Raw genomic sequence first — 13,348 nt, forward strand, 5'->3', positions numbered from 1 at the left:
AAGCAGAAAACATGTTTCTTAGCAGACACCCATGCCATGCTTTTTCTTTTAATCAAACTGGAAAAAGCGCACACCACTTCTTCTTTTTTCTTTTCTAAGAGATGATATCTCATTCTGTCATCCAGGCTCGTGTGCAGTGGTGCAATCATAGTTCACTGCAGCCTCCAATTCCTGGGTTCAAGCGATCCTCCCACCTCAGACCACTTCTTTTTTGAACCATCCATTCTCTAATGATACCTTATCAAGCTAGGAAAACAAGTTACTGAAGAAAAATTTGCATTGCGTTTAGAAAGGAGGAGAAAAAGGACTTTCCTATGCATTTTAAAAGCTCAGAGTCTTGAGGGTAAATTTGTGTTCTGATATCTGGCTTCATTGTATCCAAATAAAACTCTCCAACACTTTTAGACAGTTTACAAGAAAAACACAAAAGGAAAAGATAAGAATAAAAGCAAGCTCCCTGCTACACTCTGCCCAAGGTCAGAATGTCAATTTGAAGTAACAAAAAAAGAGAAACAAAGTAGCAATCACATCCTCCCGGAAAGAAAAAAAAAAAAAAAATGCTAGGCTCAGTGATGAGTGAGAAACCCAAACTCCTGCTGCTCCCTGTCCAGCACAAGGTGAAAGGCTTTGGAGCATCTGCCCACCTGTGGGCAGAACAAACTGTGCCCAAACCCAGTAAGAATCTTCTCACCAAGGGGATCCCACTGACCCGGCTGAGTGGGCGCACAGAGGAATCTTCTTTCTGCTTCCAGGCAAGAGGGAGTTTTCTGGTTGTCCCTAGCAGGAGAAAGGAGGCAGATAGAGAGGATGTGGGGGAGCAGACACAGACTGAGAAGTCCCGGCTGGTCCAGTACCAGGCCCTGGGCTGTCTCCTGCCCTTGGCCTCCCAGGAACGTGCCAAGCTATGTGAAAGCCAAGGGCCAGGAGGCTGGGCTCCTTGTGAAATGTGCCACCCAGGGCTAGGGAAGGGAGGTTCACATGCTTCAAGGCAGCGGGCGGAGGGCAGGAGGCAGAGAGCATGTGTGAGACAGCTGCCCCAGGAGAGCCCCTCCCAGGCAGGATACATTGTCTCATCTTGTCTTCACCAACTTCTCCCCATGGGATATCAGAGGGGCTGAGAGTCAGGACACCTGATCTAACCTAGGCCGGTCACTGCTATAGTGAGTCTTGGATGCCATGAAGAGTTAAACTGACAGAGCCTCAGTTTCCTCACTGGGGAAAGGCAGTGCTGGTGGCCGACCTGGGCACCTCAGAGGCTCAGGCACCTGGGAGACTCGGGCACCTGCAAGTTTTGTGACAGGGAGGGATACCTCCTGGCCAGCAGCCCCATGAGAAAGGGTGGAAATCCCTCCTGTGACTACTACTGAGATTAGACTGGCTGAGATAATGCTGGTTACACACACACACACACACACACACACACACACACACACACACACACACAGCCTAGTGGTCCGGCACATAATAAAGCCCAAATGTAACACAAGTTTGTTTGCATATTTGCTCATTTTCCAAAACAGTACCCGTCAAAAACAGAGACTCAGTGTACCTGAGTGTTACAAAAGCCTTCCTCCTCTGAGGGTCTTCCAACACCTTTATACCCACTCGTGTTCAACGGTCTCCATCAATGCCTGTCCCGTGCTTGTGAAGCCTCCCACATCACATCGGAGGGAAGGAAAGCCAAGAAAACATGCACCAGATTTAACAATCCCTTCTGGGGGTGAGACCTCAAAATGACAAGGGTTGTGGGGATCCGAGAAAAGAAAATTTTTTAAGTTGGCTTTTAAAAGCAATAGGTTATATGGGAGGTTGGGTTATGTCTGGGAAACCTCTGTACCTTCCTTTCAATTTTGCTGTGAACCTAAAACTGCTCTCTAGAGTCTTTTTTGGAAAAAACAATAAGTGGTAACTTGATAGAGCTCATGAACAGCCAGTGGGTTTGTGGGGCTTGGGCTACAAGTCCAGGTAACCCCATCACAATGGATTCCAAAAGTGCTGTATCAAAAAACCACAGAGCATGAGTCATGGTGATTCGCCCCTGTAATCCCAGCACTTTGGGAGGGAGGCCAAGGTGGGAAGATCTCTTGAGCCCAGGAGTTTGAAACCAGACTGGGCAACATAGTGGGACCCTGTCCCTAAAATTTATTATTTTTTTAATAAGAAAAGAAATTAGCCAGGCCTGGGGCGGAGGTAAGGGGGTGCCTATAATCAGAGCTACTCACTATCAAGGCAGGAGGATCCCTTATTCCCTGGAGGTTCTATGTTGCTGTTGCAGTGAGCCGTGATTGTGCCATTGGACTCTAGGATGGGTGACAGAGTAAGACTCTGTCTCTAAAAAAAAAAAAAAGAAAAGAAAAGAAAATTAAAATTTAAAAAACCGTGCTGGAGCAGTGAACCTGAAAAGCAGCATTCGATCCAGGAATAATGAAGGCCCTGGTAATGTTAAATACTATTTCTAGCCTAACAGACTACACTCAATGTAAAAATCTGTATTGTTTTAATATCTGAACATAACTGTTAGTAGATTAGACATTGTAAGCAGACATCAGAACATTTCTGCCTTGCATCCAAGAGTTAAAGGACTGATGTGGGCAAGGACTTGGGAAATGTAAAGAGCTAATAGATGTCTGGCTCTTACTCCCTCTGTCTTGTCCAGGAAAGCAAACCCACCCTGAGGGACAGGACAGGAAGGCTGAGTGCCGCACACACGTGTCTCTTTCCATGTTCACACACTTTTTCTGCATCTGTTCAGAGTGTGTGTGTGTGTGTGTGTGTGTGTGTGTGTGTGTGTGTATCTTGTTCTTGCTGTCTCTTCTCTCTGGCATTGTCCCACCCCCTCCTCTGTCTCCCTCTGTCCCCATGACTCCCCAACCCCCACAGACACCATTCTTGATAATTATAGTTTATTGATTCTCCTGGTGTTGGCTGCCCCCGGCCGTCTTCCTTATGTTAGCTGGGGCACCCTCCCAGCTCCATCACAGCCTGCATTACTCAGGAGGAAAAGCACTCCCAGTGCTAATCCGGAGAAAGATGTTGCCTTGACCAAGGTTCCAGGAGTCCCTCTGGGAGGTGAGCCTGAATCCCTGCCCCCCACCGGGACCCCAGCCCTCCACCCCCTGAAAGCTGAGGCTGAGCCCAGAAGGCAACTGAAATAATAGTCATAGAAGTAAACATGTATTTTCACTTACCACATGCCAGGCAAGTTCGCAGGCACAGTCTGCACATCCTCCCAAATCCCTGGGGGAAGGGGCTACTACTCATCACTGTGAATGAGAATCAGGGAGGTGCAGGGCTCCCCTAAAGTCACACAGCTTCTGTGTGCTGCAGCTAGGATCTGACCCCCAAGCTTGCACACACAGATCTCCAATTGTCACCTGAAAGGAAGGAGCAAGACCACTGAGGTGAGGACCAAGCAGATGGTGCGGGGTGAAGGAAAACTCCCCAAGATGCTGGCTTTTAAAAAATGCACTCTGAGATGAGCGTGACTGGCAGGTTCCCCACCCACTGCCACCCAGAAAGAGAGGGTCCCCGGCCAGCCTGAACCAGTGCCCCAGCTGCGAAGGGAGACAGCCTGGCTCCCAAGCTGTTTACTTCCCAGCCATAAACAGGAAGGCCATAAAAGGGGCCCCTTTTGGTCAACCACTCAGGGGCTTCTCTCTCCTCCTCCTCTTCCTTTTCCTCCTCCCAAGTACGTGTCCCTAGGCAGAGAGAGTGTTTCCTTGAGGCTGCTACCTCCCAAATGTCATTGTCCCTTTGCCTTAAAGAACATCCTTTGAGCTGGAAATTCCAACTGCTGAAGTCATGACTGAGTTGACGAAAAGGTAGATGCTTGTGTCTAGCTCAGAGAGCTCAAGGACATGTGGGGTACAGTGCCAGGCATGCAATCTGATCTCCACTGGCCACCAACTTTTTAAAACTAATGAATAACTAGAAATGCCTCCTTTTTTGAAAAGAGAAAACCACAGTTCTAAAAGAAATCTAGAGAGAAAGTGACCAAGATATTCAGAAGTGAGATGTCCCAAAGGAAAGATTAGATAGCACGTCTCAAAGAAAGTTCGCTACCACATTTTTTACCAAAAGCTCCAGCAAAAAAAGAAAAGATAGAGAGAGGGATTCCACAACCAAGCAGGGTTGCCCTCTTAGAGACACACACACTGTGCATGTGGCTTTTTAAAGTTTCTGATAAGTCCTGCAGCAAAGGACCTTGTTTCATTGCATGAGTTTTCCAAATGTATTGCCCACAAGATTCTATTTCCACAAATGGTTCGTTTCTTCTTATGACATTTCAAGTCTCCTTTGATGCTTTGGGAACCTCTGGATTAATGCGTGAGGTCTTGTGCTGAATGCTCACTGGTGTCATCCGAACTTGACTTTCTTTTTCAGTTTTCATGTTAGGGCCTCTTAAACATAACCTTTACCATTTATTGTCTCCAATCCCCAAGAATGAGCTGAGCCTCACAAGACAGCTGACGAGATTAGGTAGATGGAAATACCTTGGCCTCATTGGGGAGTTATCAGGGAATTGCCATCTTTGGATCTAGGGATATCTCTATTTCCAGGAAGGCTTGTTCAGTGACTGCCTCTTCTCTCTGGCTCAGTGACATTCAGCTAGATCCTGCTCAATCCCACAGGGCATGGTGATAGGAAAGCTTCTGGAAATGCATCATATGAAACTTAGTGTTTCCTCAAGTAGTGTTTGTGTGTGAGTATAAAAGTCTCATGCAAAAATTTGAATAACCCTAGCAAAACATTTTTTTTTTTTGTTGAGATGGTGGCTCATTCACAGTTTACTGCAGCTTCAACTCCCAGGCTCAGGCAGTCCTCTCTCCTCAGCCTCCCAAGTAGCTGGACTACAGGTTCCCATCATGATGCCTGGTTAATTTTTAAATTTTTTTTTCTGTAGAGATGGAGTTTGACCATGTTGCACAGGCTGGTCTTGAACCCCAGGCTCAAGCAGTCTGCTCACCTCAGCCTCCCAATGTGCTGGGATTACAGGTGTGAGCCACTGTGCCTGGCACAAAACACTTCTGATGTGACAGAGTCCTTGAAGATGTTTGTGACTATTCTCTTTCCATCTCCAGCCTGGGAACATCCCTGGCCCCTATCATCTTACTGCAGGGAACCTCTCTGGGGCCTGGACACCTTACTGCAGTCTAACCTTTCCACCAAAGCCTTCTCAGACTACCATGGCTGTATCACTAGCACACGATGTTACTGGCTTGAATTTTTAGTGTTTTGTTTTATTTTTAATAAAAACGTCAATGTTGTAAGATCTCAAACTGATGAACCAAACGTAGCTCACTAACATCTTAGCTTCATGTTGTTTAACAAAAGAAAAAGAAAAATATTTCAATCAATTGGTTTTACATTAAAACGCTGGATTTATGGCTTCTGCTTAAAAAAAAAAATCAGAGGATCTGGCAATGAAGGACTACATTCTTCTTTTACGACCAACAGTAGGAAGTCAGATGCAGTCTTCTGATGGAACAAATACCTTAGTTTGCTGAAGTCCCCACCTTTCCCTAATGTCACTTAGAAACAAAGACACTGAGCCATTTATCCCAGTTTTACCATTAACTAGCTGTGTAATGTCAGGCAAGTAACTAAATCTCTCTATGCCACAATTTTCTTATCTGAAAAATGGAAACAACAATAATACCCTGCCTGTATCAATTAGGTTAAGCAAGGTTCACTGTGGTTAAAAAAAAAAAAAAAAATCCAAAATTTTAGTGAATTGCCATGACAAAAGTTTATTTCTTCCTTACACTCCATGTCTCATACTGGTTGACACAGGGCTGGATGAAGAGAGAGGTTGCTCTAGATATCACAGGCTCAGAGTTCCAGGGCAAAGGAGGTTCCATCTTGGCACACTCTTCCACTGTCAATCCAGGGACCGTGGGAGTCAGGGTTGGGAAGGAAAGTGGAGAATCACTCACTGACTCTTAAGACTTCACCCAGAGGTGACACACATCAATTTCATTCATATCCCATTGGCCAAAGCAAGTCATATGCTCTCGCCTAACTTCACAAGGGACAGAGAGCATTAACATGCAACTAACAGACTTACTGTAATGCTTCCAAGCCCTTCTCTTTCATGGGGCCCTGTGCCTAATTTATATTTATAAATTGGTATTTCTTTCCTTCAAGAAGTTCCCCCAAATTGGATATGCTTTAAGCCCTGCAATACCTGGATCCACTTCTGGCCAGAAACATTTGTGAAGAACCCTAATGTTTTTTCAACTACCTCATGGGCTTGCTGTGAGAATAAAGTTAACATGTAGCACTTTCAAGACAGCATCAAGCACTGGATCTGTACTCTGTGGGTATTGGCTTCTATTATTATTAGGGCAAAGGTAACACAAACTTCTGACTCTCATACTGTACACAACACACACACACACACACACACACACACACACACACACAGGCACACACATGCGATATTTGCTCAGTAAGGAATACTGGCTCATCAGGAAGTCATCACTAACCAAGACAATTGTTCTATGTTAGGGGATCCTTGACTGTGACCTTGAGAAGTCCTGTTCCTTTTCTGGGCTTCAGTCTCCACTTCTGTCCATGGAGGCTGGGTGGGGGGATGCTCCCAGATGACTTGTCTGCTCCGTGACATTGAGTGAGGGGCCCCTTAAGGGCTGTGGGTACAGGTAGGAATGCCAGTTGTGGCAAAGAAAGCCAGGGCTGATTAATTATGCAGGCAGCCCCACCTCTGCAAACCACCCATCTGGGAGGTCAGCCTGCAGACATTGTTTCTCTTGATATTACAGGCCTGCATGTCTTCGCCCTTAGTTGTACATATAAAGCATCCCAGCAGCCCACTTCCGGTGGCCTCATCAGACCCTGGCCCCACACATTGTCACTGGCTCACAGCTGTGGGTCCTTTATCTAGCAAGCTTTTCTGTTCAGACACAAGAGATGAAAGAAAGGACTTCTCTGATGAAGCAGTTGAACCCGTTGCTTGATGCGTACTTCCCTGAATTTTTTTTCATCCTCCTTTGCAAGTTCCCAATTGCAGTCTCTCCAAATGCCTTTTCCTATTTGAATGTAAAAGACAGTAAAGGAAACGTGCCCCCACCCCATCCTAACTCACACACACAAAAAAGCTCATTCAAGTCCCCTTTTCCTCATTTCCTGGCTGAGTGTCCTGGGTAAGTAACTTAATCTCTCTGAGTCTATATATCCTCACCTGTAAAAACAGAGACACCTGCTCTGTCCATATCTGAGTGCTACATTTGAATCACCTTGTGAATGTAAAGGATACCACTTCTGTTTTGATTTCTCTGAATCAGTATATAGTAGTTTTCTGTTGTTGTTAAATGAATTACCACAAATTTAGCAACTTAAAATATCACCCATTTAATATCCCACAATTCTGTAGGTCAGAAGTGCAGGTAGGCTCACCTGGACTCTCCTCAGAGTCTCATAAGGCCAACATCAAGGTGTCAGCCAACTGGATTCTTATCTGGGTGCTTTGGGAAAGATTCTGCTTCCAATTTTTTATGGTTGTTGACAGAATCCGGTTCCTGTGGCTTCAGGTCTGATGTCCCCATTTTGTCACTGTCAACTGGGGATTGGGGTTAGTCTCTGCCTTTAGGCTGCCCACATTCCTTCTCATGAGGTTCCTTCCATCTTCAAAGCCACAGAAGGAACAGCAAATCCTCACCCTTTCAATTAAGAAGTCACCCGATTGGGTCAGGTTTGCCCAGATACTCTGCATATTTTAAAGTCGATTTACTTAGGGCTTTTCTTGCATCTGCAAAATTCCCTCTCAACAGCATTTGTGTTAATGTTCGATTGAATGAACAGAAGAGGAGAATCTTGGTGGGGAACAAGGGTGTTTTTAGAATTCTGCCTATCATAACAATTCTTCAACTGCCTTCCACAAAGGTAAGATGGTGATGGATGTTCTGTGAAGAAAACAGTTCATAGTTGAACAATTTGGAGAAACACTGGGGGAAACAGAGAGAAACCAGTTTTGTTTGCTAGTTTTTCAGTTCAGGGCACAGGAGAGCTGTTAATATGCCGTCGTATCTGGTGATTCAAGAGATGCAGTTGTTCCCAAATTTATTAAGCCGTAGTATTCTTTTCTGCCAGAATATCTGTTATTCTTTATAAACCAGTTTGGGATACAATAATCCAGATTTAAAAAGAATTTTTTATAGGCAAAGACAGGATGATAAACAGGAAATTCCTTAGATCTTTACATATCTGTTTTTAGAAATGTGTGGCCTGATGGTAGGCTCATTATCTGTAGGTGCCCTCCAAGGCATAGTCCTGGATACCAGTTTCTGGAAGGAGTCCTAAGGGGCTCTCCACTCCAAGGGCTAGGCCCATGGTGTTGTGCCACTATCAGGAGGGCTTCAGGTACCATAACTAAATGATGCTCACCATCTTAAAGGCATTTTCCTGCCCCACAATTCAGTTTGCCTTGGGATGAGTCTGAAAGGCCAGAGTGAGGTCCACAGAAGAGGAGGGAGGGGGGTTTGGGCTTAGCATTCTGCTGAAACCAGACATCTATCTGTTCATTGCCCTTCCACGATGAGCTTCTCTGATCAAATCCTAAAGCAGAGAGAAATGCCTCTTCTTGGAAAATTTGTTCCTAGAGTAGCCCCTTCCTCTGCTGCCTCTTCTCCAGAGACCTCCCTGGGACAGGCCTGGCATCACTTTCACCAACTGACCCTGGGATATCTCACAGGCCAGAATTGTGGCTGCTGTAAATCTAACCCTGTGCCTTTGGGATAGAAAATCAGTACAGGTTTTATCATCTCTCCCCTGAAATCAACTCCAAAATAATTCTTGCCTTCAATCCATTCATCTGCCACTCTATGCTTGATTTCAAATTGTGGTTTGTTTTCTCTGTAAGAATCCCCTGGCCATGTTTTGGGTAAACAGCAAGCATGATCTGGGCACTCGAATAAATTGCAACTTCAGACAGAAGCTTGCTGTTGCTGGAGGCAAGTGATTAAACATTTTAATAGCGCAGCAAACTTATCAACAGGCTTACCAAAAAAGAGAAAAGGAAGTGGTTTTATTCTCCCAGCTTGTATTTCAGAGTATTTTACTACTGGGGTCAAATGTCTGTCAAAGATTTTTGAGGCCCAAATTTGACTTTGAAGAACCTCAAAAGATTTCTAGAATGCACACTGCATCACGCTCTATAAACAGCCCAGGATTTTCCCTACGCTCGCCTAACTATCCAGTTCAATATCACCATGGTGCCTAAAAGGGTTTTAATATAGATATTAAATATATCTATATCATTGCTTCAGTGAGAGCCTGGGCTGTGCTTTTTCCTCTGGGGTCTTCCAAGCTATTTGCTGCTGACATACACTATTAAAAATAAACCTACCCTGAGGAACTAGTCATTTTACATGGCATTAGGACTAATGTTATCATTTAAGTAGCTGCAGAGATTTGCCAACTACAGAGGCCCCAGATAACGAAGGAAACATGATCGTGTGAGATAATCTTCTGCACGGAAATGACTTTCATCATCTGTAATATGTCATTTAGATGCTTATTTAAGACTTACACTATTGAACGAATATTGATGCCTTCAACAGAATAAAAAACATCAATGCTAGAATTAGGTAAAAGATCAGATCCACTTCTGGTGCTTAGGACTTGGCTGGGTATAAAACAATATCCTTGGAATCTGCGTAGTGAAGAGGGAAAGAAAGAAGGGGATTCACTCTCATTCTCCCACATTTTCCACTTAGCAGCATGTCAGGCCCTGGCGTGTACAAATTTATAGCATCTGCACCATAACCTTATAACAAAGGTGATAATTTTATCCTCATTTTACAGATGAGGAAACTGAAGGTCAGCATGTTTTTCCAAACTGAAATTTGAACAAATTCACTGCTAAGGTATACTGAGACTTGAACATGGCTCTGACGGTACACACTCTGCAAGAATTGCCCTCTTCCACCATTAGCAAAAGGACCAAGATTCTGACTGCTTTTTCTACTCTACCCACAGGGTAGAAAATTGACAATGTAATTGACCATCTATTCATTCATGGATGCAGATGATTTCATTTATTCATCCATCAATCAGTATGTATTTACTGCGCATCTATAATACACTAGGCACTGTGTCAAGCACAGTGAGAGTTTACAGAATGGAACAAGGCATGGGCCCCAATCCGAACACCAGAGATGGATCTGCATGTGCAGGCCCTCCTAGTTTGGTGAAGTTAGATGCCCTTGTTCAATGGCTGTGCAGCTTGGTAAAGCCAGTACCTAGATCGTTTGCCTGCATAGTTTTGCAGTCCTTTTTGATAGACCAGATAGAGGTGAGGACTTCCTTACCCCATATCAGACACAGAGCATCACAAATGAGTTGCTCTTCAATCTTATCAGACTTAGCACCGCCCCAAAATGCAGGCATCATTATTCCACATGCATCACTAGCTTCTGTTCAGTGGTCTGTTGTTGTTTACTGTTACACAGCACTATGACATCCGTCCATTATTAGCCCACTTCATGGATGAAGAAACTGAGGCTTAGAGAGGTGAAGTGATTTATCCATGGGTAGGTAGATGGAGTGATACAGTGGAGTGAGAACCCTGGGCCTGATGTTTGACTCTCTTCAACTGCCCGCGTACCTATTACAAAGGAAAACGTCATCTGAGAGCTGACGTCTTGCCAGGCCTTTGAGGCAGCTGCTGTTATAATGCCCATTCTAGCATGAAGAACACAAGACACAGAGAGGCCAGTCCCTTGCCTAAGTGCACATCACCAGGAAAAGGCAGAAGAAGAACTTTAGACTGAGACTCTGACTCCAAACAAGAAGCTTCCTGGCCATCCGTATGGGATAGGTCTCTTTGAAAAAGGCAACTCGAGCTTGGTAATGACGCACCGGGTCCTCTCCAGTCCTGATGCTGCCATTGTGGGGACCAAATCCTCATTAAAAGAAAAACACCAGCCGGGCGCGGTGGCTCAAGCCTGTAATCCCAGCACTTTGGGAGGCCAAGGCGGGTGGATCACGAGGTCAAGAGATCGAGACCATCCTGGTCAACATGGTGAAACCCCGTCTCTACTAAAAATACTAAAAAATTAGCTGGGCATGGTGGCGTGTGCCTGTAATCCCAGCTACCCAGGAGGCTGAGGCAGGAGAATTGCCCGAACCCAGGAGGCGGAGGTTGCGGTGAGCCGAGATCGCGCCATTGCACTCCAGCCTGGGCAACAAGAGCAAAACTCCGTCTCAAAAAAAAAAAAAAAAAAAAAAAAAAAAAGAGAAAAGAAAAACACCAAAGAGGCCCTCTCTTTTCTCCATCTTTCCCCCACTAGCTTCTCAGATCCTAGGACCCCTGCAGCTTCATAAGATCTGAAGCTCTTGAAAGAGCCTCTTCAGGAGAGGACCTATTGTTATAGTAAAAAATAAAAATAGACTGGACGTGGTAGCTCACAGCTGTAATCCCAGCAGTTTGAGAGGCTGAGGTGCAAGCATTGCTTGAGGCCAGGGGTTCAAGACCAGCCTGGGCAACACAGGCTGTTGTTTACTGTTACACAGCACTATGACATCCGTCCATTATTAGCCCACTTCATGGATGAAGAAACTGAGGCTCAGAGAGGTGAAGTGATTTATCCATGGGTAGGTAGATGGAGTGATACAGTGGAGTGAGAACCCTGGGCCTGATGTTTGACTCTCTTCAACTGCCCACGTACCTATTACAAAGGAAGGTAAGGCAAGATCTCATGTCTACAGAAAAATTCAAAGATTAGCTGAGCATGGCGGTGAAGGCCTGTAGTCTCAGCTACTCAGGAGGCTGAGGTGGGAGGATCATTTGAAACAAGGAGTTTGAGGCTGCAGTGAACTGTGATGGTGCCACTGCACTTCAGTCTGGGCAACAGAGTGACACCCTATCTCTAAAAAAATAAAATTAAAAATAATTTGCATGAGGATTCCAGCATGTTGGCAAAAATAAGATGAAGTGAGGGCACCAGAGCTGGTACTGGGGAAGGCCTGGTGGTAATGGTGTTAGCGTCTGGTTAAGCTGCATAGCTGGTCTGATGGGATTTGGCAAACTCCAGCCCTGTCTCATTTCTAGTCATTTTTACCTGCTGCATTTGCGTATACATATGATATCTGTTATCCTAATTATATCTATTTTCCCAGGTACAGACAGACATACCCCAGAGTTGGGGTACCCATTAGCAGATCACATAGGCCTCTGCAGCTGTGTTTTGATTAGTGGAAGAGGTTCTTTGGCATCGGAGAACTGAAATCACCTTTTAGGGTATGACAAGCTCTGCTGAGCGTCTCGCAAGTGAAAATCAGAGGTTTCTCTAAGGAAGGAGTGCGAACGACCATGAAGAATTAAAAGAAGAATAACCTTTAATAGTTTTCAGGTGTGAAAACTCAGTGATGCTGAAGGCCTGCCATCCATCAGACAGTACGATGTTCCAGGATCTCTTCAGGCCCACATTCACCCCCATACATGCCTCTGGAAGGAGCTGACAGCCATGGGAGCCCCCCAGTGGGAGTTCAACTCACAAGTTTTCCAGGCTGGGTTCCAGCAAGGAGGACATGCAGGTGAAGAGGCCAAGGAAGGCTGAAGGAAGGAGTACAAGAGTATTATGGATCATGATATATGCCCACCTGCCTTCAATGACTTGCAAACAATATGCAAATCCTTATGCAAGTCACCAAAGGCCGTCTTTTATACCCTGTGGCCCCGGGGGCCCCTTTTAAAAGTCATGCAGGTATTTTCATGATTGCCTGCTCTATTGTGGACTTGCATGCCCAAGCTCTCTCAAATTCCTTGGGAGGTGTATTAGTCCATTTGCATTGCTAGAAAGGAATAGCAGAAGCTGGGTAATTTATAAAAGAAGAGGTTTATTTGGCTCATGGTTCTGCAGGCTGTATAAGAAACATGGCACTGGCATCTGCTCCCAGTAAGTCCTCAGGAAATTTCCACTCATGGCAGAAGGGGAAGGGAATGGGTGCTGGCATCACATGGTGAGAGAGGAAGGGCGCCAGGCTCTTTTAAACAACCAGCCCTCCCATGAACTAACATAGTGAGAACTCACTCATTATGGTACCAAACCATTCATGATGGATCTGCCCACAAGACCCAAACACCTCGCACAAGGACCCACTTCCAACATTGGGGATCACATTTCAGCATGAGATTTGGAGGGGACAAACAACCAAAGCATATCAGGAAGGTTGTGCCCCTGTGCTGTGAATGTGGTCTACGGGTCAATACTTTAGGTGTTAAGTTGGTGCACTCTTTGTAATGCATGGCATTTTCAGAAGCTCTATCCCAGGCGTCCCCAAACTTTTTACACAGGGGGCCAGTTCACTGTCCCTCAGACCGTTGGAG

General features: G+C 45.2%; 1 long non-coding RNA gene across 2 annotated transcripts in view; it reads right to left on the minus strand.

The window, feature by feature from the left end:
- Window positions 1-1,507: 1,507 nt before the first annotated feature.
- Window positions 1,508-13,348, minus strand: part of LOC141585162 (uncharacterized) — a 36,214-nt gene continuing 24,373 nt past the window's right edge. The window contains exons 2-3 of one of the 2 annotated variants that reach the window (XR_012518519.1): window positions 3,189-3,374; window positions 1,508-2,331 (exon numbers count right to left, since the gene is read on the minus strand). This is a non-coding gene — a long non-coding RNA (uncharacterized LOC141585162). Of the gene's footprint in view, window positions 2,332-3,188; window positions 11,249-13,348 lie in introns of those variants that run through there. The other variant, XR_012518517.1, reaches the window with a different exon arrangement.

This window comes from Saimiri boliviensis, chromosome 1 (assembly GCF_048565385.1).
Source record: "Saimiri boliviensis isolate mSaiBol1 chromosome 1, mSaiBol1.pri, whole genome shotgun sequence".
NCBI classification, from domain to species: domain Eukaryota; kingdom Metazoa; phylum Chordata; class Mammalia; order Primates; family Cebidae; genus Saimiri; species Saimiri boliviensis.